Raw genomic sequence first — 27,609 nt, 5'->3', positions numbered from 1 at the left:
ATGCTCTAAATCCTCATTGCCATCCGTTACCAATGAAATATAAACTTATCACTCTAAATTATCATTGTCTATAGTTACCAATGACATAACATTTTAGCAGACTCCAGTCGACCAGCAAAAACGCCACCGAGGCCGGGTCATAATGGAACATCTCCTCAATGTACACAAGTCATATCCAATCTAACAAACTCCGAAGCGATAAGGACACTCACCCTTTTTCGGCCATGCTTCAGAGAGAGTTAGGCCGGCGGTTGACTGAAACAAGGAGGAGACGCAAACCCAGGCCCCACGTTGGGCGCCATTATGTCGTATATGATGAATGGTGGCCATTATCGCTGTCAACAAAAAGTCCGTTATGCTGCATCGTGTCAGAAGTTTTTATTCATACCACGAGGTTACAGCATAAATTACAGACACGCGTTGCCTGGAGAACGACTCCCCAGATTGATATGGTCGTTCTGCCGTCTAATCGTTTACCCCCTATTTATAAACAATGCAAAGGGAGGGGCTACTCCCTTCTTCTGGCCAATCACCAGTCTCCCCTCGGCCGTCACCCTCCAAGCGGCACATTTCAAATAACATCATAAAACCTCCCCCCTCTGGCCTGAACAACCAACATTCCATTCCGTCATGAAAAACATTTAACAAAGACATAATCTTCAGATACGATAATGGCTTGACAGGATTTAAATACAAACTAATGGTGTGAATGAGCAGGGCATTCCTGATAATTAGTGACAAGTTTGTGACATTGAGAGAGAGTCAACAGGTGAAATCAACTTGGTTCATCTCAGTAGAATGCTACTCCACTCTGAGGGCTTTTGTACAGCCGTCAACCAGCTGCACGGAGCTGTATTGGACAGGATTCACATGCCATATCTCCATAAATAATTTGTATATACAGCCCAATGATGGCTTAAAATGTTTGAGGTGGTGTGGAGAACACAATAAAATTACCCAAGTATGCCTAATGTATGTGTCCTTTAAACTTTATGCAGAAATGTGGTGTAAATGTGCCCTAAAGTTATTAATCTGTAATTTGAATTGGCCATAACTTCATTAGTAAGTCATATATTAAGCCTAATTATGGCTTAAAATGTTCAAGGTAGAGTGTATTTTTTTTAAATATGTTTTTTGAAATACAACCAAATATGTGCCCAAAATGCTGTCCAAATGATAGATTTCTATAGATATTTTGATGCCTTGATTGAGAGGATCAAATTTCAGTATGCTCCTAATGACAGATAAAAAAAAACAGGGGGAACTCAAAACATGTTGCAAGGGACTGCCAAAACATTTTGCGAGGGAACGCATAATTATTATAATTTTTTTTTACCTGTCCCTTCAGGGGTTCCATATTAAACCCCCCATGCAATCTTTTTATCTTTAAATCATCACTTTATGTCCAATAAATCAATTTTTATTTCCTTGAACCTCCTTGGGCCACTGAAATGAGGCCCATGGCATAATCTTCAGTATCATCAGTCTATTTAATAATTTTTCGAAATAGACTGTGATGATACTGGAGCTTTTAACTTATTTCAATTTTTCTCTTGAATTACACATTTTGGAATGTTTTCTGTTGTTGAAAGTAAATAAAGAAACCAGACTGCAATGAAAGGTTGTTTTCATTTTTCATAAATTTTCGTCAGTTATTTACACTGAACAAAAATATGAACGCAACATGTAAAGTGTTGGTCCCATGTTTCATGAGCTGAAATAAAAGATCCCAGACACTTTTCATTCACACAAAAAGTTTATTTCTGTCACGGTTTCGGCCGAGGCTGCTCCTCCTCCTGGTTCGGGCAGGCTTCGGCGGTCGTCGTCCCCGGAGTACTAGCTGCCACCGATCTATGTTTCATGTTCGTTTGGTTTTGTCTTGATGTTGTACACCTGTGTCTTGTTAGTCCTCGTTAGTGTCCTATTTAGTTCTCGTTGTGTGTGTTTGTCTTTGTGTGTGATTGCTCTTCTGTTTTGTGTTGGAGCTACGTACTTCCCTCCAGTGTTTTGGAGAGGTTTTTCGCACATGTTAGTGCGCCGTTTGTTTGACGCCTGTGTGCGCCGTTATTTCGCCTTCGGGCTTATTGTGCTTATTTTCTACGTGAATATTGCACTAAAGTCTTTTGGACTGAGCTTCTGCGTCCTGCGCTTGATTCATGCACCACACCCACCTTCAGCACCCCTTGACAATTTCTCTCAAATTTTGTTCACAAATTTGTTTACATCCCTGTTAGTGAGCTTTTCTACTTTGCCAAGATAATCCACCTGACAGGTGTGGCATATCAAGAAGCTGATTAAAGCATGATTATTACAAGTGCACCTGTGCTGGGGACAATAGAGACCACTCTAAAATGTGCAGTTTTGTCATGCAACACAATGCCACAGATGTCTCATGTTTTGAGGGAGCGTGCAATTGGCATGCTGACTGCAGGGATGTCCACCAGACAATTGAATGTTAATTTCTCTACCATAAGCCGCCTCCAACATCATTTTAGAGAATGTGGCTATACGTCCAACTGGCCTCACAACCGCAGACCATGCGTATGGCGTTGTGTGGGTTGAGCGATTTGCTGATGTCAACGTTGTGAACAGAGTGCCCCATGGTGGCAGTGGGGTTATGGTATGGGCAGGCATAAGCTACGGACAACGAACACAATTGCATTTTATCGATGGCAATTTGAATGCACAAAAATCCTGAGGCCCATTGTGAGGCCCATTTTTTTAAAGGTATCTGTGACCAACAGATGCATATCTGAATTCCCAGCCATGTAAAATCCATAGATTAGGGCCTAATGCATTTATTTCAATTGACCGATTTTATCATATGAACTGTAACTCAGTAAAATCAATGAAAATTGTTGCATGTTGCGTTTATATTTTTGTTCAGTGTACATAACATAACAAACAAATTGTAAACAAGGTTATAATGAAAGTCAATCATGGCATGTAAGTATCTTTTCAAGTTATTATTTTACAACTCAAGCTCTGGAAGGTACAACTTGTTTACAGTAAAAGGTATTTCTATTCTGATCCTTAAAAAAATAAGGAACTTTACTCTCAAGGGCTATCGGAGGGGCTATCGGAGGGGATGAAGGACAAACTCTCCTTCAGGGAGCTGCCTGAGCGACTGGACGGCCTCGTCGACCTCTCAGTGCGGGTAGACAATCGGCGTCGTGAGAGGGAGCATGAGAGAGGCTGTCCCCTTATCAGCCCGGAGGCTTTCCACCGATTCAGGAGGAGGCTATGCAGCTGGGTGCGGTGCGCTTGTCCAGGATGGAGAGGCAGAGGCGTCTGCACCAGGGACATTGCCTGTACTGCGGCCAGACAGGTCACCACTGTGAATCATGCCCGGAGAAGCCGGGAAAAGGGAGGGCTCGCTAGTATTGGGAGGGGTGCTAGCGAGCCGGAACCGAAACCCCAACTCCAGAGACTCCGGGACTCTTCTCCCCGTCAGGGTTCAGTGGGCCCGCGCTGTGAGTCGGGCGCATGCACTGGTGGATTCTGGGGCCGCGGGAAACCTGATGGACGCGGGGCTGCCTCAAGGGTGGAGCATTCCGTTACTCTCCCTCTCTGAGCCGGTTCTGGTCATGGGCCTGGACGGCCGGCCGTTGGGGTCGGGCTTCATCACCCAGCGCACTGTTCCCGTGCGTGTCCAGGTGGCGGGGGTGCTATGGGAGGAATTCCAGTTTTTCATTGTGGACTCTCCGGAGTGTACCCTCGCCTCATGCACCCCTGGCTGGTCGACCACATCTCGTCCAGTTCCGGTCTCCACCGACCAGTCATCAGCCCAAACCACCATCCCAGACAACCTACCAGTCCTCACCTCTTCCCCAGGTCCCGCACTCCGAACTGCCTACCGAACTAGCGGTGGTTGCCACCGGGAGGATGGCGGCTAAAGACTCCGTCACCGGCCCAGACCTGGCAGGCATTCCCCGGGAGTATTGGGATCTGGGGGAGGTGTTTAGTAAGAGGCGTGCCAAGGGCCTACCTCCTCATAGGCCATACGACTGTGCTATCGATCTCCTGCTGGGCGCCATGCCCACACGAGGGCGATTGTTTTCCTTGTCCCAGCCGGAGACGCTGGCCATGAGGGAGTATATCGATGAGGCCCTCGTCAAGGGTCACATCCGTCCCTCTACCTCACCCGCGGGCGCGGCTTCTTCTTCGTGGGGAAAAAGGACAGTGGGCAGCGGCCGTGCATTGATTACCGGGCACTCAACAACATCACGGTTAAGAACCGCTACCCACTCCCCCTGATGACGACGGCATTCGAGTCATTACAGGGAGCCCGGGTCTTCACCAAGCTGGACTTACGTAATGCCTACAACCTGGTAAGGATTCGGGAGGGGGACGAGTGGAAGATGGCGTTTAACACACCCAGTGGGCATTACGAGTACCAAGTCATGCCGCTTGGTCTAGCCAATGTGTTCCAGGCATTGGTCAATGACGTGACCTCCTCGACTACAGCGTCTTTGTGTATTTGGATGATATTTTGGAAGGACATGAGTGAACACCAGCAGCACGTTCAACAGGTCTTCCAATGCCTTCTCCATCACCAGCTCTACGTCAAGGCGGAGAAGTGTTTGTTCCACACTGAGACAGTCTCCTTCCTGGGGTTCATCGTCACCCAGGGGGAACTACGGATGGACCCAGCCAAGGTCAGCGCGGTACTGTATTGACCCCAGCACTCATCCCTCAAGCAACTACAAAATAAAATGTGGGTTCGCTAATTTTTATAGGCGATTCATTCGCAATTTTAGCTCCCTAGCCGCTCCCCTGACAGACCTAACCCAGACGAGCGTACGTTCCTTCGCCTGGACCCCGGAAGCGGGGAACACATTTGATGCGCTGAAGCAGCGCTTTACATCGGCCCCTGTCCTCGGGCATCCTGATCCGTCCCTGCCGTTCATTGTGGAGGTGGATGCGGTGGGCGCAATCCTTTCCCAGCGGTTCCTCACCGACGTTAAGACTCACCCCTGCGCTTTTTTCTCCCGTCGGCTGTCCCCGGCAGAGCGTATTTCAGTAAGTGTACAGTATATAGCTAGTTAGGCAGTTGATTATCTTTACAGAAGCCTGTAGTCATTCAGTACAGTCATACAAATGTTGTTGTCTTTTCTCAGTCTTTCTCTCCTAGTAAGTCCTGAAGCTAAACTACATCACCAGAAGATTGTTGACTCCTGCTCGTTGAACATCTCATTCCAAAATCATGGGCATTAATATGGAGTTGGTCCACCCTTTGCTGCTATAACCACCTCATCTCTTCTGGGAAGGATTTCCACTAGATGTTCGAACATTGCTGCGGGGACTAGCTTCCATTCAGCCACAAGAGCATTAGTGAGGTCAGGCACTGATGTTGGGTGATTAGGCCTGGCTCGTAGTCGGCGTTCCAATTCATTCCAAAGATGTTCGATGGGGTTGAGGTCAGGGCTCTGTGCAGGCCAGTCAAGTTCTTCCACACTGATCTTGACAAACCATTTCTATATGGACCTCGCTTTGTGCATGGGGATATTGTTGTGCTGAAACAGGAAAGGCCTAAACTGTTGCCGCAAAGTTGGAAGCACAGAATTGTCTAGAATGCATTGTATGCTGTATCGTTTCCACTGCTCCAGAGACCAATGGCGGCGATCTTTACACCACTTCAGCCGACGCTTGACATTGCACATGGTGAACTTAGGCTTGCGTGCGGCTGCTCGGCCATGGAAACCAATTTCATGAAGCTCCCGACGAACAGTTCTTGTGCTGACGTTACTTCCAGAAGCAGTTTGGAACTCGGTAGTGGGTGTTGCAACCGAGGACAGACAATTTTTACACGCTACGTGCTTCAGCACTCGGCAGGCTCGTTTTGTGAGCTTGTGTGGCCTACCGCTTCTCGGCTGAGCCATTGTTGCTCCTAGACGTTTCCACTTCACAATAACAGCACTTAGAGTTGACTGGGGCAGCTCTAGCAGGGCAGAAAGTTGACGAACTGACTTGTTGGAAAGGTGGCATCATATGACGGTGCCATGTTGAACGTCACTGAGCTCTTCAGTAAGGCCATTCTACTGCCAAGGTTTGTCTATGGAGATTGCATGGCTGTTCTGTACAGCACTTCGAGATATTAGCTGATGTAAGAAGGGCTATATAAAATAAAATTGATTGATTGATTGAGTGTATTCAACCCACACTGAAACATCACCATCTTTAGTTGCGTCATGTGACTTAACCCTTTAGACTCTGAGGAATTTACCTATGTGGAGTAGCCTTCAACTATTAGGTTATTTTTTGAGCTCTCTTAGCTGTGCCATTTAGGAACTGTGGCAAGCATACAGCCCTCCATCAACTAAATCTGCCATTTTCATACCGTATACAGGCTGTTAGTGTAAAGGGCTAAATGTATTTTTTCTAATTTCACACAGAATGTTTCACATTGTGGATTTTATATCCGCAGAGAAGAAGGAGACAGAGGTTGTGCCAGCATCCCTAGGTTGTGCCAGTGCCCCTATGCTTGAACAGAGCAACGCACGAGGTCTGTGAAGAAAAAGGAGGCGCCTGATGAAACCTGGGGTTTATTTGATGTTCACATCAGGAACACTAGAGGTAAGAAGCCATTCTCATGTGTCAAAATGTATTAAAACCAACCATTTGTTTGTATTTTGAAGTCAACTATTTATAAAACTGACAGCAATCTAATAAGAGAACAGTCTGTATCTGTAATCTACAGGCAACAGGTAGCATACATACATAAAACGTTATCTTACAGAAACATGATGACGTACGGCGTAAGCTGCCTATGGCTGTGGTCCATTCCGATCTTCAGACAGAGGAGGAGGATGACCACCTAGCATACATGGAGAGAAAAGGAAGGTATAACTACCAGTTGTGAAATATGATTTTGAGATCCTTCATGTTCTTAAAACCACATGATAGCCTAAATATCTCTCTTATGAATGAACCTTATGTATCTTCAACATCAGAGGCACTTATAGGCTGATAACCAGTGAGACTGAAGGTGAGGATGAAAGTGAGCCAATGGAGAAACAACCAAGGAAGACCCAGTCCAAGACCACAAATGGACAGAGTTTACCTCCTGCACCAGTCATTAGACATCCACAGTGTAGCAGAGTCACCAGTGAGGGTTGAGCCACTAGATAGACAGAGCATTCAACAGCAGTCTTTGCCACAGCTATGGCTGTGGCGGTCATTACTTTTTGTCAGCCGGTTATTGTCGTGATTATTTGAAACAGGTCCTATACACTAGATTTAGAGTTATTTGGCAACCTTAGTTGTGAATGATACTGTCATGTCTACACCCGCCCCCCCTCTCCGGCGCTCGACATCACCGGTTTACAAACCACCGGTCCAGGCAACCCATCATTACACACACCTGCGCCTCATCATGAGGCACACCTGGACTCAATCACTACCCTGATTACTCCCCCTTTATCTAGCACTCCCTAGCATCACTCTTCAGGTAGTATTGGTTGTTTTCCTTGTTAGATGCTGCTCTTGTTTTGTATTCATGTTCGTTTTCATTAAACTCACACTGCACTTGTTTCCAGACTCCCTGTGTCTACGTTATAGAATACTACCTCTAAAATATGTAAACAGCAGAAGAGAGATATACAGTACCAGTCAAAAGTTACTTTGAAGAATATCAAATATCAAATATATTTTGATTTATTTAACACCTTTTTGGTTACTACATGATTCCATATATGTTTTTTCGTAGTTTCGATGTCTTCGCTATTATTCTACAATGTAAAAATAATGAAAAACCCTTGACTGAGTAGATGTGTCCAAACTTTTGACTTACATTTTACATTTTAGTCATTTAGCAGACGCTCTTATCCAGAGCGACTTACAGTTAGTGAGTGGCCAGGTCGCAGTTGTAAATGAGAACTTGTTCTCAACTGGCTTACCTGGTTAAATAAAGGTGAAATTAAAAATAAATTTAAAAAACAGTTAGTGAGTGCATACATTTTTAAAATTATTTTTTTCATACTGCCCCCCCGTGGGAATCGAACCCACAACCCTGGCGTTGCAAGCACCATGCTCTACCAACTGAGCTACACAGGACTATATATATATATAAAAACCAGACGGTCGGTGTACAGGGACACCTATTTCACCAACACCACGATCAGCTGGCACAACTGCATGTGACTATGGATGAGGTCCTCTGCGTCCTCCACCACCTTGACACCACCCGAGAGGATTCAGGGCCCTCTACCACGAGTTGTCCCAGCGAGCCAGTTCCCCAGCCTACCCAGCAGTCCACCCAGGTCAGAGATGCCCAACTGTCCCTCCCGGGAAGATATGACGGAACTTCATCCAAATGCTGTGGCTCCAGTGCTCCCTCTATTTCGCTCATCAGACGGGATCCCCCACCACTGAGAGGTCCAAGGTTGCCACGGTCATTTCCCTGCTGACCAGGTGGGCGTTGGAGTGGGCTACGGCCGTCTGGGAGAGAGGAGAGGAGGAGCTGGGTCCCTACGAGGGGTTCATGGCTCTGTTCAGGGCGGTCTTCAACCATCCACCGGAGGGCAGAGAGTGAGGTGAGCGACTACTCCAACTCCGACAGGGTCCCCAGACCACTGCGGAGTACGCCCTCACCTTCCGGACAGTGGCAGCCTCCAGTGGATGGAAAGATCCGGCGATCCGCACCCTATTCCAAAGAGGACTGCGTGAGGAGGTCCAGATAGAGTTGGTGTGCCGGGACGACAACATTTCCCTGGACGTGCTCATCGCGATGGCCATTCATCTGGACAACCTTCTTCAGGAGCGTCGGCGGTCCCCTCGTCCCTCGCGTTCCTCCTTTGGCCGTCCTTAGGCAGAGCGTGAACCTAATGAGATAGGGGTCACACATCTCTCTGTGGCAGAGCGACGTCGCCGGAGACTGCTGGGGTTGTGTACACTATTGTGGCCAGGAGGGGCACCGGCTACAGCTGTGTCCAGTGCTTCCTAACCCGAAGTCGACTGGGGCAGATGGTAGGCGTGAGTATTCCTTTATCATCATTTACTGCCAAACCCTGGTTACTATTTTGCTGGCAGTCCCTTAGGTGTTGTCTCTACGGCTCAAGTAGTCTCCTCCCTCAACATCACCGCATACCCGCTCTCCTCTACTTGTTCGGTCCAAGCCCTGGATAAACGGCCGTTGGGATCCGACACTATTACGTAGGACCCAAGCACCTGGAGAACATTCCCTTCCTCATCACTTCCGCACCTGTGCACAAAGTCATCCTCAGCCTCCCGTGGCTTCAACTTCATAACCCCACCATCTCCTGGTCTAAGATGAGAATCACCGCCTGGGGACCAGGCTGTCGGAGGACCTGCTTTCCCACACCCTGTGGTTCCACGTCGGTGGAGGGTCCTGTGAGTGTCCTTCAGCTCATCAATCGGTCCACCCGTATCGTTGGCCCCGTGTTGTGGGACGTAGATGTGGACATCCGCCAGGCTCTGGAGAGGGAACCCGCTACTGCCACCTGCCCTCCAAGCACATCTACGTCCCCACGGAGGTGAGAGATCGGCTGTTGACCTGGGCACACATATCCCTCGCCGCTGGACACCCAGGTATCACCGCACCATCCAATCCCTTTCTGACAAATACTGGTGGCCCATTTTGGTGCAGGATATTGCCCACTGTTTCAACTCATGTTCAGTATGTACTCAATCCAAAACTCCCCGGCACACTCCAGAGTGAACTACTTCCCGTGCCTCAGCAGCCTTGGTCACATCTGTCCATAGACTTTGTCACTGATCTCCCCTCCTCTGATGGTTTCACCACCATTTTGGTGGATTTTCTAAATCCTGCCATTTTATCTCTCTCTCTGGTCTCACTACCGCTCTCCAGGTTGATGAGGCACTGTTTCAGCAGGTCTTCTGGCACTATGGCCTTCTGGAGGACATCGTCTCCGACCATGGCCCCCAATTCACGTCACAGGTATGGAAAGCCTTCATGGAGAAGCTGGGGTCACAGTCAGCCTCACTTCCGGGTACCGGCCTCATTCTAACAGGCAGGTGGAGAGGATGAAGCAGTAGCTTGGGAGGTTCCTGAGGAGCCACTGCCAGGACCGGCAGGGGGAGTGGGCCCGATTCCTTGCCTGGGTGGAGTACGCACAGAATTCATTGCATCATTCCTCCACCGGGCTGACTCCCTTCCAGTGTGTTCTGGGTTATCAGGCGGCCCTGGCTCCGTGGACCCTGAGCCAGACCGAAGCTCCTGCGGTGGATGAGTGGTTCAGACGCGCAGAAGAAGTTTGGAACGATGCACACATGAGGCTCCAGCGCACCGTCCGCTGCCAGAAGGAGCAGGTGGATCACCACCACAGTGAGGCTCCCATGTCCCACCTGGTGACTGCGTCTGGCTGTCCACCAGGAACCTCCCACTCTGCTTGCCCTGTAAGAAGCTGAGCACCCAGTTTGTGGGACATGGGAGCCTCACTGTGGTTACCAGCTCGATGGATGTGAATGGTATTAAATTAGCTAGCCACCTAATTGCATATATGAACAACGACCTAAATGAATTGTGTAACGTTAATCCAAGCTAGCTAACCAATTTAGCTAATAATAGCCAGTTTGTACCACTGACTCAGGTGCTTCGATTAGCATTCAAACCACAGTGAATATTTTGGGCAGTGAACATGAAAAACGGACAATAATGACAAAGATGATCATCTTAGCTAGCTAACGCATGAGCAATCAACATTAACTCTGCTAATGTTAGTTAACTAGCTAGTATGCAGCTGCCGGTCAGCTAGCTAGCTTGCTAACCAGTAATATGCAACTGGCTAACTAGCTAGCTATCTAGCTAGCTAACAATATAGCTAGCAAAGCAAATGACTGATACAGGTTAACAAAATATGTATGCACATGTAGCTATCTAGCCATAACATTAGTCTCTTATCTGTGCATGGATGAATGATTCACAGCAGAAGACAAAGTTAAACATAATTCTCACTCGGCATTAACTTTTTTTCTGACTTTCTTGACTGAGCACCGTGTCGTTGATGGCACCAGGTGAATTCAGGGCAACACATTATTGAATGCTGTAGCTTCACTTTGCATGTTGTCCATGATGAAAATATGAGTAATCCAAAGATCTGTCATTATTCAAATATAAGGGCAGGACGTTTTATTGACAGAAGAAACCTCTCTCTCATTCTAGCATAGGAGATTACATCTGCAAATACCAGATGAATATGCAAATACAAGATGAACGATCATTGGTCCATTATAATTAGCTCGCCGTGTGACATTATGCAACGGGCAAAAACTCCATCCCACCCGAACAGACTGAAATTCCAGGCGTTGATTTTTTTCTAACAGCTCTTACACAACAAACAGCTCTTTAACACTACACACAATAAACTTTGTAAAAACGTTATTTATGTGTAAGTCATAAAACCACTAACCTTGTGTTGTTGTCCTGGTCTCCATCTGCCCCACCAGAGGTTGGATCCCTGGCACTCACTGTAGGAACTGATTGCCAATCCATATATTGTTTTATTTTTTTACTTTTACCCCTTTTTTCTCCCCAATTGATAGTTACAGTCTTGTCCCATCGCTACAACTCCCCTACGGACTCGGGAGAGGCGAAGGTCGAGAGCCATGCTTCCTCCAAAACACAACCCTGTCAAGCCGCACTGCTTCTTGACACACTGCTCGCTTAACCCGGAAGCCAGCCGCACCAATGTGTCGGAGGAAACACCGTCCAGCTGGTGACCAAAGTCAGCTTGCAGACGCTGGGACAAGGAAATCCCAGCCGGCCAAACCCTCCCCTAACCCGGACGATGCTGGGCCAATTGTGCGCAGCCTTATGGGTCTCAGGGTCACGGCCGGCTGTGACACAGCCTGGGATTTAACACGGGTCTGTACTGACGCCTCAAGCACTCCGCTGCGCCACTCGGGAGGCCCCCACTTTCAAAATGTTCATTGAAAATAATATCACCAGCAGTGGAAATAAAATAATATGTCAACGAACATTTCAGGACTAACTAACTGGCTGAATAACCTTTCACGGAACTTCAGTATCCCTAGGCCTTGGGCAGAAGCAGCAGATCATTTCATCTTCTTTATCCTGTGCCAAACACATTTATTCCATGAGTCTAAATTATTAACATTATCTGCTGGCTGCATGATTGTGTCAACATAGCTAGCTAATGTTACTCTAAAACTAACATGAGTAGTTGTTTTTAGCTAGCTATAGATTGGATCATTCTAGCTAGTGGATCATTCTAGCTTGGACGACTAAACTGATTTTATGAATTGCTTTTATTAACACATACCTTGTTTTTTCCATTAACATTTGTGTTCGCTCTCTCATGGGGAAAGCAACCAGGCAGGCAGGAGAGGAAGGTTTCCACTAGATCAATGTTTCCCAACCCTGGTCCTCGAGTACCCCCAACAGTACAAATTTTTATTGTAACCCTGGACAAGCACACCTGATTCAACTTGTGAACTAATCATCAAGCCCTCAATGAGCTGAATGAGGTGTGTTTGGGCTACAACAAAAAAGTGTACTGTTGGGGGTACTTGAGGACCAGGGTTGGGAAACACTGCACTAGATAACACAGCCACGACCAGAGAGGAGCGTGAGTGAAGAAAGAAACTAAGTGCAGAGTGCAGAGTCAAACAACGAGGTGCTGGTGCAACCAAACTATTTGTTGAGAGGCGTGGTTGATGAGGTTCTGTAGGCTGTAGCTAGGAGACCACTGTGACTGACAAGTGAATCAACCTGTCGCAGTTACCGTGTGAATTCCCAGGGAGAGGTTTGTATTCACTAAACAAAACAGAGGCAAACGGGCTGAAATTGGAGGGGGAACCTTGTCAACTTGTCCAATAACAAAATGCCTGCTTAGTTTTCCGTTACAAAATGTTTTTCTACGTTTTTCAAAGATGTGAACTAATGAATATGTCTGGTAAATCCATTCGGTGCTGCTGCTTTGAAAGATTGAAAAGTACTGGGGTAAATGTTGCCTAGCCACATGTTTTTCTGCTGCTCTGACTCATATTACCTCTAGGTGCCAGTAGCTTCTGCTTGTGCAGCAGCAGGACGAGGAGTGCAGTGAGTGCTCGCGTGGGGGCTGAGGAGTGTGGAGGGGAAATTTTCCAAGATTCAAAAATGAGAAATTAGCTAGTTTGATGGGCAATTCTTTACAGAACAGTAGAGAAAAGAGAATACAAGTAAAAGAAAAATGTATTGATAAAAAATGCTACCGATCTGAAACAGCACTTTTCTCGTAAGAGGGGAGAAGGGCTGGTTCTCAGACACCCCTAGAGCCCTGTCTGTGCCTGCTGTAAAACATACATGAACACTTGTACTTACATAAGTGTTAGTACCAAACCGTGATACTGCTACAATTTAACCACTGATTGCAATACATTAAATCACAATCTCTTTGATAAATTACTCTCTTGTAACCTTTTTACATAAAAAATTGACTATTTAAACCACATCTATTGGTAATGGGCTATATCCAAGAATATGATTATTTCAGTGGTATCTGCATCCAATCAGGACTCCTTTCAAATATCCATCTAGTTGATTGTTACCTCTGATTATGGAACTTGCCGTGAGTAATCAGGAAATTGTTATCTTTGATCTGCAGTTGGCCCAATTGGTTTCAACTTTATATTTCACTTAACATAGATGGACCTTAGTACTCACTCCCCAATCAACCGAAACCAACAAGCCCCATAATTGGTAGTAAAACCTAGATGTTTGGTCACAATTTTGCAGTAGACCACAAGAATGTACTAAATGTATGCTGCACAAAATAGAGCTGTTTCTGAGTGGAAAACATGAGCTGTTTCGTGTTATGTAGAGAGGCTTGGGTTCTGTACTGCATTCTCACATATTTTGGCCACTCAGATATGTAAGCTATTCATTATTATTGTTTAGGCCAGGAAGCAAATGCGAAGACAACACCAAGTATTTATTGGTCCATGATGCGGGACCACAATAAGACTTTACAGAAAATCTAAACATAAAACCCCATAGACATGGTTTAGCTGCAATTAACAACCAAGTAACCAAGCTGCTGTATTTATCCATAGTACTGGGAGGGTTTGGGGGAGAGGGTGAGGTGAGGGGTGAGGGGAAGAGCAGTGGTGGGCTTGGCCCCTTAGGGAGAGACTAGAGAGGGGAATAGATAGAGCTCCGTGATAAATTATCTTCAGATTGCAGGGATAAACTCACAGAGCCCCTCCATCCCCTCCAAAAAGCTAAACTCTGACGTTTCTGTGAGTGTGTGCAAACAAGAGTCGTGTTTGAACCATCGGACCATGATGGTATCGCACCAGAGACATACAGTATGTTTCTTTTCATGTTTTTCTTTCTTAATTCTAGGAAATAGGGGACTATAGGAGGAACATCCAAACCAGGCAGTTCTGTACACTCTTAGAAAAAAGTGTTCCAAAAGTGTTCTGAGGCTGTCCCCATAAGATAACCCTTTTTGGTTCCAGGTGGAACCCTTTTTGGTTCCAGGTAGAACTCTTTTGGGTTCCATATAGAACACTCTAAGAGGGTTCTACATGAAACCCAAAACGGTTTTACCTTGAACCAAAAGGGTTCTACCTGGAACCAAGAGGGGTTCTTCAAAGGGTTCTCCTATAGGGACAGCCGAAGAACCCTTTTTAGTTCTAGATAACACATTTTTTTCTAAGAGTGTATCTGTGTCCCAAATTGCACCTTATTCCCTACATAGTGCACTACCTCTACCTCCACCTCTACCTACTCTACCTACTTTGACTTAACAAAAGTAATGCACTATATAGGGAATAGGGTACCATTTAGTGGTGTGCAGTACTAAAGTTGTTTTTTGGGTTATCTGTACCTTACTTTACTATTTATATTTTTTACAACTTTTACTTTTACTTCACTACTTTCCTAATGAAAATAATTTTACTGCATACATTGACCCTGACACCCAAAAGTACTCGTTACATGTACTCGTTTGAATGCTTAGCAGGACAGGAAAATTGCCCAATTTACACAGTTATCAAGAGAACATCCCTAGTCATCCCTACTACCTCTAATCTGGCGGACTCACTAAATGCTTCATTTGTAAATTATGTCTGAGTGTTGGAGTGTGCCTCTGGCTATCCGTTAATTTAAAAAACACGAAAATTGTGCTGTCTGGTTTGCTTAATATAAGCAATTTTAAATTATTCATACTTTTACTTGTACTTTTGATACTTAAGTATATTTTAGCAGTTACATTTACTTTTGATTCTTAAGTATATTTAAAACCAAATAATTGTAGACTTTTACTCAAGTAATATTTTACTGGGTGACTTTTACTTGAGTCATTTTCTATTAAGGTATCTTTAATTTTACTAAAGTATGACAATTGGGTAATCTTTACTTTTTCTACCCCTGGTACCATTTGGGACACAGTCGAAGTCTTCAAGGATTGGGGCAGTTTTAAGGTATAGTATACAAGATGGTTTTCATTAGGGGTACCTAGGGCTGTGGCGGTCATACATTTTTGTCAGCCGGTGATTGTCAAGCAAATAACTGCCGGTCTCACGGTAATTGAACGTAATGAACATAAAAATGTTTAGCATCTCCTGGCTTCCACGCATGGCCTACAAGCCACTGATGCAGACCTTTGGAACATCTACAGTTTAAAAAGTCTAATAAATCTATGTAATACAGCCTACACCATCACAATAAATCCATTATTTATTTTAGTCTAAAGAAACATGGTATGAAGAAAATGTAGTCTATTTCAGAAGAACAGAATAGTATACTCTGAGTTGTCCTTATGTTAGGCCCTGATATGGTTATGCCATATGGCTGTGGGCTACACTAGTTCATTTAGCAGAAAAGATTTGCTTAGAATTCCATGGCATTATTTTTAATTTTAAAATACTTTATAGTATGAAGAATACAATTGAACATAGCTTAATAAAATAGAAAGGATATTTTCTCCAAACGATTTCAAAGGAAGTGCGCAAATGCGACTATTCTGTGTTGAGCGGTTAACAAAGAAACTGTTCCTCCTATATGCTTAATTTAGAGCTATTTATTCAACTTTAGTTGTGATGCAAACGTTGGGCTGTATATTAGATTTTTAATACATTCTAAGGCTGCATGATAGGACTCTAATGATGAGTTGAAAAAAGTCGCAAGCTGCACACACTTCATCAGTCTCCATTCACAATTTGACGAGCACTCGATAATATACTCACCAGGCCTCGAATTTCCCGGCAGCATCCCCCTTGTGTAGCCGTAATCCCCCTAAAAGAATCCATGCCTTTTGTGGCCAATGTGACCATTGTGCGCTTGGGCTGAATATTATAGTCTAATTATAATTCCCTTCTCCCGGCTGCCGTGTTCCGAAGCACCTCTCACTCACATGGCTCTCTGAGATGTAGCCAATGCCAGTCACGTGATCAGGTCCTTCTCACAGGCATTTCAGCTAAGAAGTAGGCTACAAGTGAATGAAGACAGACATATGGGGGCACAACTGTGCTCGTCCCTCTTATCGAATTCTGAGGTGCATATTGAAGATGTTAGAACTATCCACATTTAGCCTGCTTTTTGTCAGCCAACAAGATGGGTAGGTGTAACGAACAGCAAAAGCACTAGCCTATGTCAATCTACTATCCCCCATAGTACAAAAGTTGACCTATGCTATTGGTCAACTGTTCTTCTGTGCAAGCAATAAATATTCCTAACATACTCTGGGACAGTTGTGGGATGCAATAGATCCTAAATTAATACAACCACTAGCATCAAAAAACCTTTTAAAATCAATGAGGCTGATGCAACAGATCAGAACGTTTAGCTTAAAATGTTGATAAACTATTAGGCTATTTCTTCAAATGATAAGCGCAGCAATGCGCACACGGCAGTAGGCTATAAGCACGAATGTTCCAAAATGCAATGAATTAGTGGGAAAACACTGTTCTCGAAAGTGAAGGCAAATGTGATTATGCATGTAATGCTTTATTAAAAAGGTGCATATTTATGGTGAAAATGATCTTCCCCAAACTTGATACTCATGCGCAGCCTATGTATGCCAGTTAGGCTCTACACTGGTTATAAAGCGGATTAATGTGCTTAATTTTAAGGGGTTATTTGGCCACTTTAGTTATGATACAAACCTTATCAAAACATATAGGACTATGGGCTAGGCTACATGAGGTGTGTGACCATGATTTGAAAAAGTCGCAAAAAAAGGCATGAGCTATTCCTTGCCTTAGCGCACAAGCTGGGTATCATTCACAAGTGATAGGCTAACATTGTCACCCATCAGACTATTCTTAATTTAATGTTGTCTTTACATATATTATCTTGGAACAGGGGCATGAAAAAAATGATGTGTCAACTACGCACTTAAATAGCGAATGGAGGACGCTTTTCCCGTGGTTCATTTTCATGCCAGCCAGGTAGGCTATACTCCTGTTGTAAAGCGAAGCAATGTGCTTAATATTAGGAAAGTTGAGAAATAGTAGGCCTGGCCTATAGAAAGCTAATGGGATCCTCCTCTTTTTAATAGAGTCCATCAAAACTGTTTTCTCACGCAATTGCATAGCCTATAGAAATGTTCTGCAACATGAGCTCATGGGCTCTCATGAAGTGTTTGATTAGATTTTCGATCACATTTGCATTGATGTCAGAGTGATTAGAGGGACAATAGAGTGCTGAATACCAGGCAGTTGGCAAGTTTGGTAGGCTACTAATGCCATCAGCAGCATCAAAGCTTGAACGGTCACATGGATTTTGACTTCCATCATGACTCGTGACCGCCGGTGTGGCGGTAATACGGTCACCGTAACAGCCCCAGGGCTACCCTCAGGGTGGCTAATATTGTGTAATAAAAGGTTACACTGCTATTAGCTTGTCTGTGTTTGTGGGAATTGGGGAATTTCAATTGAAGCCAAACAGAGACAATATACAATATATGATAACAACTTTCTACAGAAAACACAAGCTGTGAGTTGATGTTTATTACCAAGGTAATGCGTCACGGTTAGGGTAATGTGTCTGAGTGATGGTACTGTGGGAGGGATGTGCTTGAGTGAGCTCAGACAAAATAAAACAATAGCCTTTAGTAGAGCTTTGTCTTTTCATTCTCCCATGTAATTGAAGTAATCCTTTCAGTAACATGTCATGCAATCTGCAATACAGTGTATATTAAACCTACATTTTATCAGCAATGGTATATCATGTAAACTCTTGTTGTATGATGAAGACTTCCACATCTGTACCTACAGTACAGCAGACAACTGGCCTGGCCTAGTCCTGGTCTGGCCTGGCAGGTCTCCCCGTGTTTGAGCTGTTGGCCCAGGGCCTGAAAAGACTCCCATGAGACTCAGCTCTATTGGTTAACCTTCGGCAAGGAGCCACACTTTCAAAGCAAATGTTGCTTGTATTCAAATAAGTAAAATATAATTGATGTTGACATTGGAGCTGGGAACTCTGGGAAAGGTCGCAGAGGTCAGGGGTCAAGGTCATGACACAGGGGTTTGGGGGTATTCTGGAGGGTTCAGGAGGGTTCTGTGGATCTCAACTGTTCAAAGTCTTGGAATTCCACAGAGCAACATTCCAGATCACCTCAGAAGAACACCAGTGTTCTGATTTGTCACAAAGGTCTCAGATGTTTTGTTTTGAAACTCTGCAAACTATTTTTATTGATTAATCCTATTTTCTCTTCTCTGCTAGCCATTTCTGACCACAGCTGTATTCATTTGTCTTATGTTTCGATGGTTCTGCATGTTACAGTAAAGCTTGAAAAAATGTGACTCTTATTTTAGTAAAGCCTGCATGGGGAAGGCCAAGATCCAAGTTCGTGTTTCAGCTTGATGAACGGAAATTGCCACAATTTGACTGTAAAACCATGACATTAACATGACATGTAAAGCACCTGGAGGCAGCATACAACATCTGGTCAAACCTCAGAAATGAATTGTGGTGAGAGTCTTATTTCCTAAAAATGTATGAAATAAATCACTTCCACGTGGTTCTTTGGGTATGGTGTTCCATAGCTTTGTTTGGAACTACAGCACTGAATGTTGGGGTGGCTGAAAGGCTAATAAACTAGCAGGACAGCAACCTGTCTCATATAATGTTGACACTCATCATTGTACACAAAACAATGAGTGTGCATTTTACAGGCCTTAGAGCTTACTCAATAGATCAGCACTGGCCGCATTTGCTTTTAAAGCAACCTTTTGTCCTGATTTCATGCCCAATGCAATATGCATTAATCGGAACACACAGATCTCCATTATAAAACATCCTCTCTTTCATTTTGCTATTTGTGTTCTGTGTGCATGGCATGGTCTGCTCTGTGTTTCCCTCTTCAACTTTTCCTTCCATTTCCCGCTCAATTCCATTATTGTGGGCAGCAGAAAGAGAGAGTTGTCCATGGAAACTATGTGGACGTTCCGCTCCATCCCTACTCCTCCTCTTCCTCCTCCACACCACCCTAAAAAAGAAACAAGGGGAACACGGAACGTAATCAAGGAGTTTCAGTGTTATAGTGCATTTGGGTTGCCATGGAGAAAATGTAGGGGGTTACGCATCAATGTCAATGCAGCATGGGGATCAGGCTTTCAGCAATGCAGCCTTGAAGAGGGCCTGTATGTAATTGAAACAGCTTGCCTGCTGGGAATGGGGTGGCTGCTGGCTGGAGTCTGCAACCTCCCAATGATTTACATTTTAGTTATTTAGCAGACGCTCTTATCCAGAGCGACTTACAGTTAGTGAGTGCATACATTTTTCATACTGGCCCCCCGTGGGAATCGAACCCACAACCCTGGTGTTGCAAGCGCCATGCTCTACCAACTGAGCTACAGGAGGCCTAATGATCAATGTCTTCCCCTCCTCTTCCTCCTCCTAGTTCTTCTACTCCCCCTTCTTCTCCTCCTCAGAGTGCAGAAGACCTGCTGAATATTTCCTCTGATGAATAATAGATTAAAGAAAGAGAGGGAAAGAGAGAGAAACATAACAGTACTTGCTGCATGTAGAAAGCAAGAGGAGATCTGTCATGATTTGAGAACAGTGTTTACATGAGTGCTGCTGTAAGTTATCCAAAACTTAAATACAACAAATGAAAAGTCTTAACTAATGAATGGGCAGAAAAGCAGACCATCAAACTTTCTTCTGCAAATAATATGAAAAAACTAAAAACTAAAAACTGGTCAAATGGAATGGTCAAGAAGCATCTTAGGAAAAAGAGTGAGTGAGTGAGTGAGTGAGGAGACTGAAGTAGCCAATCAGAGCTGACATTCCGAGTCACAAAATGAGTCAACAACTGAGCTAGCTCACTGGGCAGTGACCCATGATGATATCTACAGTAACTCATTGTGTTTTCCCTCTCCTGAGCCAGGGCGAACACAATCTCAACTGTTCCATCAGAATACACTGCTTTAGCTTGTCGCTTGCATCTGGTTTTCCATCAAGCCATCCAGGCATATTCATTTAAAAAAAGAACTGAGACCCTCTTTGATACAGATACAGTGCATTCGGAAAGTATTCAGACCCCTTGACTTTTTCCACATTTTGTTACATTACAGCCTTATTCTAAAATTGATTTTTTTTAAATAATCTCATCAATCTACACACAATGCCCCATAATGACAAAGTGAAAACAGGTTTTTTGAAATGTCTGTAATTTTCTAAAAATAAAAAAAACAGAAATACCTTATTTACATAAGTAGTCAGACCCTTTCCTATGATATTCGAAATTGAGCTCAGGTGCATCCTGTTTCCATTGATCATCCTTGAGATGTTTCTACATCTTGATTGGAGTCCACCTGTGGTAAATTCAATTGATTGGACATGATTTGGAAAGGCACACAAATCAAATCAAATCAAATGTTATTGGTCACATACACATATTTAGCAGATGTTATTGCGAGTGTAGCTAAATGCTTGTGTTCTTAGCTCCAACAGTGCAGTAGTATCTAACAATTCACAACAATACACAAATCTAAAAGAAAAATAATGGAATTAAGAAATATATAAACATTACGAAGAGCAATGTCGGAGTGGCATTGACTAAATACAGTAGAATATAATACAGTATATACAGTATATACATATGAGATTATGTAAACATTATTAAAGTGACTAGTGTTCCATTATTAAAGTGGCCAGTGATTCCATGTTTGTAAGTCGCTCTGGATAAGAGCGTCTGCTAAATGACGTAAATGTAAATGTATATTGGGCAGGAGCCTCTAAGGTGCATGGTTGAGTAGCCAGGTGGTAGCCAGCTAGTGATGGCTATTTAACAGTCTGATGGCCTTGAGATAGAAGCTGTTTTTCAGTCTCTCGGTCCCAGCTTTGATGCACCTGTACTGACCTCGCCTTCTGGATGATAGCGGGGTGAACAGGCCGTGGCTCGGGTGGTTGATGTGCTTAATTATCTTTTTGGCCTTCCTGTGACATCGGATGCTGTAGGTATCATACAGGGCAGGCAATGTGGGGCAGTGATGCGTTGGGCAGACCGTACCACCCTCTGGAGAGCCCTGCGGTTGCGGGCGGTGCAGTTGCCGTACCAGGTGGTGATACAGCCCGAACAGATGTTCTCAGTTGTGCATCTGTAAACGTTTCTGAGGGTCTTAGGAGCCAAGACAAATTTATTCAGCCTTCTGAGGTTGAAGAGGCAATATTGCGCCTTCATCACCACACTGTCTGTGTGGGTGGACCATTTCAGATTGTCAGTGATGTGTACGCTGAGGAACTTGAACTTTCCACCTTCTCCACTGCGGTGCCGTCAATGTTGATAGGGGTGTGCTCCCTCTGCTGTTTCCTGAAGTCCACGATCAGCTCCTTTGTTTTGTTGACATTGAATGAGAGGTTATTTTCCTGGCACCACACTCCCAGAGCCCTCACCTCTTCCCTGTAGGCTGTCTCATCATTGTTGATAATCAGGCCTATTACTGTTGTGTCGTCTGCAAACTTGATGATTGAGTTGGAGGTGTGCGTGGCTAAGCAGTCATGGGTGAACAGGGAGTACAGGAGGGGGCTGAGCACGCACCCTTGTGCGGCCCCTGTGATGATGATCAGCGATGTGGAGGTGTTGTTTCCTACTTTCACCACCTGGGGGCGGCCCGTCAGGAAGTCCAGAACCCAGTTGCACAGGGCGGGGTTCAGACCCAGGGCCACAAGCTTAATGATGAGCTTGGAGGGTACTATGGTGTTGAAGGCTGAGCTGTAGTCAATGAACAGCATTCTGACGTAGGTATTTCTCTTTTCCAAATGGGATAGGGCAGTGTGCGGTGCGATGGCGATTGCATCGTCTGTGGATCTATTGGGGCGGTAAGCAAATTGAAGTGGGTCTAGGGTGTCAGGTAAGGTAAGGTAGAGGTGATTTGATCCTTAACTAGCCTCTCAAAGCACTTCATGATGACAGAAGTGAGTGCTACGGGGCGATAGTCATTTAGTTCAGTTACCTTTGCTTTCTTGGGTACAGGAACAATGGTGGACATCTTGAAGCAAGTGGGGACAGCAGACTGGTCTGCACATGCTCCGTCTGGGCCGGCAGCCTTGTGAGGGTTAACACGCTTACTGTGGCTTGCAAAAGTATTCACCCCCCTTGGCATTTTTCCTATTTTGTTGCCTTACAACCTGGAATTAAAATTGAGTTTTGGGGGGTTTGTATCATTTGATTTACACAACATGCCTACCACTTTGAAGATGCAAAATATTTTTTATTGTGAATCAAACAAGACATAAGACAAAGAAACAGAAAACTTGAGCGTGATCTAGTGTTTTTCCTAAGCAAGTAATATAGTCAATGTGTTGATAGAACTTCGGTAGCATTTTCCTCAAATTTGCTTTGTTAAAATCCCCAGCTACAATAATTGCGGCCTCAGGATATGTGGTTTCCAGTTTGCATAAAGTCCAGTGTAGTTCCTTGAGGGCCGTTGTGGTATAGGCATGAGGGGGAATATAACCAAAGTTAATTATCTTGGGGGTTAATGCGGTTGGAATTTGATTGTGAGGTATTATAGGTCGGGTGAACAAAAGGACTTGAGTTTATGTATGTTATCACAATCACACCATGAGTAGTTAATCAGGAAGCATACACCCCCGCCTTTCTTCTTCCCGGATAATTCTTTATTCCTGTCTGCACGATGAACTGAGAACCCAGCTGGCTGTATGGACGGGGACAGTATATCCTGAGAGAGCCATGATTCCATGAAACAGAGTATGTTACATTCCCTGATGTCTCTATGGAAGGAGATCCTCGCCCTGAGCTCGTCTACTTTATTGCCTAGAGACTGAATAGCGAGTAATATACTCTGAAGTGGTGGATGGTGTGCCCACCTCCTGAGTCGGACTAGAGGTCCACTCCAAATACCTCTTCTCCGGTGGCGGCGACTTGGAGCAGCGTCTGGGATGAGTTTAATTGCCCTGTGGGGTACGAACAAAGGATCCAATTCGGGAAAATCATATTCCTGGTCGTAATACTGGTGAGTTACCGCCACTCTGATATCCAAAAGTATTTCTGGCTGTATGTAATAACACAAAAAACGTAAGAAATAACACGCAAAAAAAATTTAGGTGCCATCTTGCCTGTCTATATAAGGTCTCACAGTTGTCATTGCATGTCAGAGCAAAAATGAAGCCATGAGGTCGAAGGAATTGTCCGTAGAGTCCCCAAGAACACAGTGACCTCCATCATTCTTAAATGGAAGAAGTTTGGAACCACCAAGACTCTTTCTAGAGCTGTCCGCACGACCAAACTGAGCAATCGGGGGAGAAGGTCCTTTTTCAGGGACGTGACCAAGAACCCGATGGTCACTCTGAAAAAATCTCCAGAGTTCCTCTGTTGAAATGGGAGAACCTTCCAGAAGGACAACCATCTCTGCAGCACTCCACCAATCAGGCCTCTATGGTAGTGGCCAGACGGAAGCCACTCCTCAGTAAAAGGCACATGACAGCATGCTTTGAGTTTACCAAAAGGCACCTGAAGGACTCTCAGACCATGAGAAACAATATTCTCTGGTCTGATGACACCAACATTGAACTTTTTGTCCTGATTGCCAAGTGTCACATTTGGTGGAAACCTGGCACCATCCCTAAGATGAAGCATGGTGGTGGCAGCATCATGCTGTGGGGATGTTTGTCAGCGGCTGGGACTGGGAGACTAGTCAGGATCGAGGCAAAGATGAACGGAGCAAAGTACAGAGAAATCCTTGATGAAAATATATTCCAGAGCGCTCAGGAACTCAGAATGGGGCGAAGCTTCACCTTCCAACAGGACAACGACCCTAAGCACACAGCCAAGACAACGCAGGAGTGGCTTTGGTGCAAGTCTCTGAATGTGCTTGAGTGGCCCAGCCAGAGCCCGGACTTGAAACCTGATCGAAGATCTCTGGAGAGACCTGAAAATTGCTGTGTAGCGATGCTCCCCATCCAACCTGACAGAGCTTGAGAGGATCTGCAGAGAAGAATGGGAGAAACTCGCCAAATACAGGTGTGCCAAGCTTGTAGCGTCATACCCAAGAAGACTCTAGGCTGTAATTGCTGCCAAAGGTGCTTCAACAAAGTACTGAGTAAAGGGTCTGAATACTTATGTAAATATAATATATGTTTTTATACATTTGCAAACATTTCTAAAAACCTGTTTTTGCATTATCATTTTTGGAGAAAAAAAAATATGAATGCACTCACTAACTGTATGTCGCTCTGGATAAGAGCGTCTGCTAAATGACTAAAATGTAAAATGTAAAATGTAAGAAAAAAAAAACAATTTAATCACTTTTAAAATAAGGCTGCAACGTAACATAATGTGAAAAAAGTCAAGGGGTCTGAATACTTTCCGAATGCACTCAATATAAGTTTGGTGCTAGTTTGGTTTAGTTTTATAATAAGTTTGGTACTAGTTTTGGAATTAAGAAATATTGACAAAAGCACTGAATGCAATTTTATTCAATTTTTACACATTGAAGGAGTTAGTTCAGTCCCGCTTTAAATTATGTGCAGCTTATAATGGCTTCATAAAGCCTTCATAAACACTACATTAATGTGTCGCAGATCATCTATGACTGTATGCTTTATAAAGGGTTCACAAATGTGGCATAACTGTGTGACCTAACTACCAATGTCAAATATTACATAACCCACTATGTCAAATATGAAATAAACCTCTGTTTCATAAAGAGTGGCATAAGCAACGCTTAATAAATCATATTAAATTGAGGCTTCACAAAGCATTTATAACTTGTCATGCATCTTGGTAGAGCATTGCAATGCCAGGATAGTGGGTTCTATTCCCAGGACCCCCCATACGTAAAAATGAACGTACGCATGACTGTAAATCGCTTTGGATTAAAGTGTCTGCTAAATTTTATATCTTATTATTATATTACTCTAAAACATTCTCTTTCCCTCTTGGGTCAATTTTTTTCTGGTTTTCCCCCATTTTTTCCAAACTTTTTTCATAGAAAAACAACAAAATTAGATTTTCAGTGTTCACAACAATGCATAAACCACATCAGGGGAGGACTTTTTAGGTCTGGGAAAAATCTAAGAAACTTTGATTTTTGAGAGTAGTTCAAATCAAATCAAATCAAGCTTTATTTATCACATGCGCCGAATACAAGAGGTGTAGACCTTACTGTGAAATGCTTACTTACAAGCCCTTAACCAACAATGCAGTTTTAAGAAAGAGTTAAGAAAATATTTACCAAATAAACTAAAGTAAAAAATAATAAAAAGTAACACAATAAAATAACAATAACGAGGCTATATACAGGGGGTACCGGAACCAAGTCAATGTGCGGGGGTACAGGTTAGTCGATGTAATTTGTACATGTAGGTAGGGGTAAAGTGACTATGCATAGATAATACACAGCGAGTAGCAGCAGTGTCAATTTAAATAGTCCGGGTGGCCCAGTGTAGCTCAGTTGGCAGAGCATGGCGCTTGCAACGCCAGGGTTGTGGGTTTGTTTCCCACGGGGGCCAGTATGATTATTATTTTTTATGTATGCACTCACTAACTGTAAGTCGCTCTGGATAAGAGCGTCTGCTAAATGACTAAAATGTAAATGTAAAATGTGGTCATTTGATTTGTTCAGCAGTCTTATGGCTTGGGGGTAGAAGCTGTTAAGGATCCTTTTGGAGCTCCGGTATCGCTTGCCGTGCGGTAGCAGAGAGAACAGTCTATGACTTGGGTGACTGGAGTCTTTGACCATTTTTTGGTCTTTCCTCTGACACTGCCTAGTATATAGGTCCTGGATTCCCTTTGCCCTTTAATTCAGTGTACTCTTGTTTGGTTAGCTGTGTTTCTGTAGTGCAGTAAGTGCACATGTGATGAGTTCATAAAAATCAAATGCCCACTTGAGGTGCCACTGGACAGTGAAAAACTAGTAATTTGTGACTCGTTTTAGGAAACTAGGCGTATGTCGCGCATCACTACTTCACAGTAGAGCCATTTGAACGTAAACTTGTTTTTTAAATCAAAATGCGGTTTTTGGCAGAAATGCCTTCTGGAACATGTGAACTTTCATGTGCCTTTATAACAAACTTGTATGCCATCTGTAAATACTAAGGAAATTGTTAAATACGAGCCTTGTTGGTTTAGCCACAGAAAAAGATAGCAGCCTTCCCGCTAGCCATGATTGGCTGAGATAATGAGAGATGAGTTCGGATTGGTCTGCCATATGTCTATAGTATGAGCTGGTCAGTATGTGTAGGTAATCCTTTCTAACGTGGCTTTTTTGAAAGATATCACATAGTAGAACTGCATAAGTGTCAATCTCCACTTTCTGGAGGACCGAGTTTTGAAATCAGTGAAATTAGAGTACTAAGGAGATTCTGGCGTTTGATTGCAAATTTGCAGACAGAGTCGAAAAGGGAACACACAGAAGGCTGTTGTAAAACACCTGTCTCCGGATTACATCTTCAAACTAAGGACAACAATGGCATCCATGTATACGGGTAAGAGAGTCTAGCTAGCTACATTTTCAGATGTTACACGTTTCTAATTTTGTCAGAAAGTCGTTTTCATTTCAAGTTAAAGTCCACTGTTAGCTAGTTAACGTTGAACCTGGTTGGTTACTTATGAGTTGGGATTATGGTTCATTGTTTAGCTAGCTAGGTAGTTAGCTACATGTCTAAACAAAAGACTCCACTATGCAGGTAAATATTTCAATAGAATGTTCATGATGTCACTGCGATAACTGTCGATAGACGTAGCTGGTAAATTCGCTCTGGCTATCTACTCCCGATTTCAGAGCACTCTCGTCTACGTGTGCCAGAGCGCAGAATAACTGCCGAATTTACGAACGCCCAGCACCCGTTTAATATGGCCGGTGTCAGTAAACGTTGGCAAAAAAGCGTAATTAAATTGTTGACAGCAGCAGAGTTGCAGTCACCAACGCTCTGGATAACATAAAAACAGCTCTGCTAGGGCGAGTAAAATGGTCAGAGTGAGCTGTTCTCTCATTTGTGTCTGGAAGTAGCTAGCAAGCTAGCCAACGTTAGCCAGTTAGCTTGGGTGATTGACTGCTGTTGTTAGGTCAGAATGCTCGGATCAACCCTACTTTCGGCCAGAGCATCCAGTGTGCGCTCTGAAGCACAGAGAGTGAAACGCTCTGAATTTACGAAACAGTCAATCTGGCAACTCGATTGACGAGTTTACGAATGCCCAGAGCACACTCTGG

Source organism: Coregonus lavaretus (assembly GCF_964263955.1).
Source record: "Coregonus lavaretus genome assembly, chromosome: 15".
Classification (NCBI taxonomy): domain Eukaryota; kingdom Metazoa; phylum Chordata; class Actinopteri; order Salmoniformes; family Salmonidae; genus Coregonus; species Coregonus lavaretus.
Note: the sequence above shows the minus strand (reverse complement) of the source record.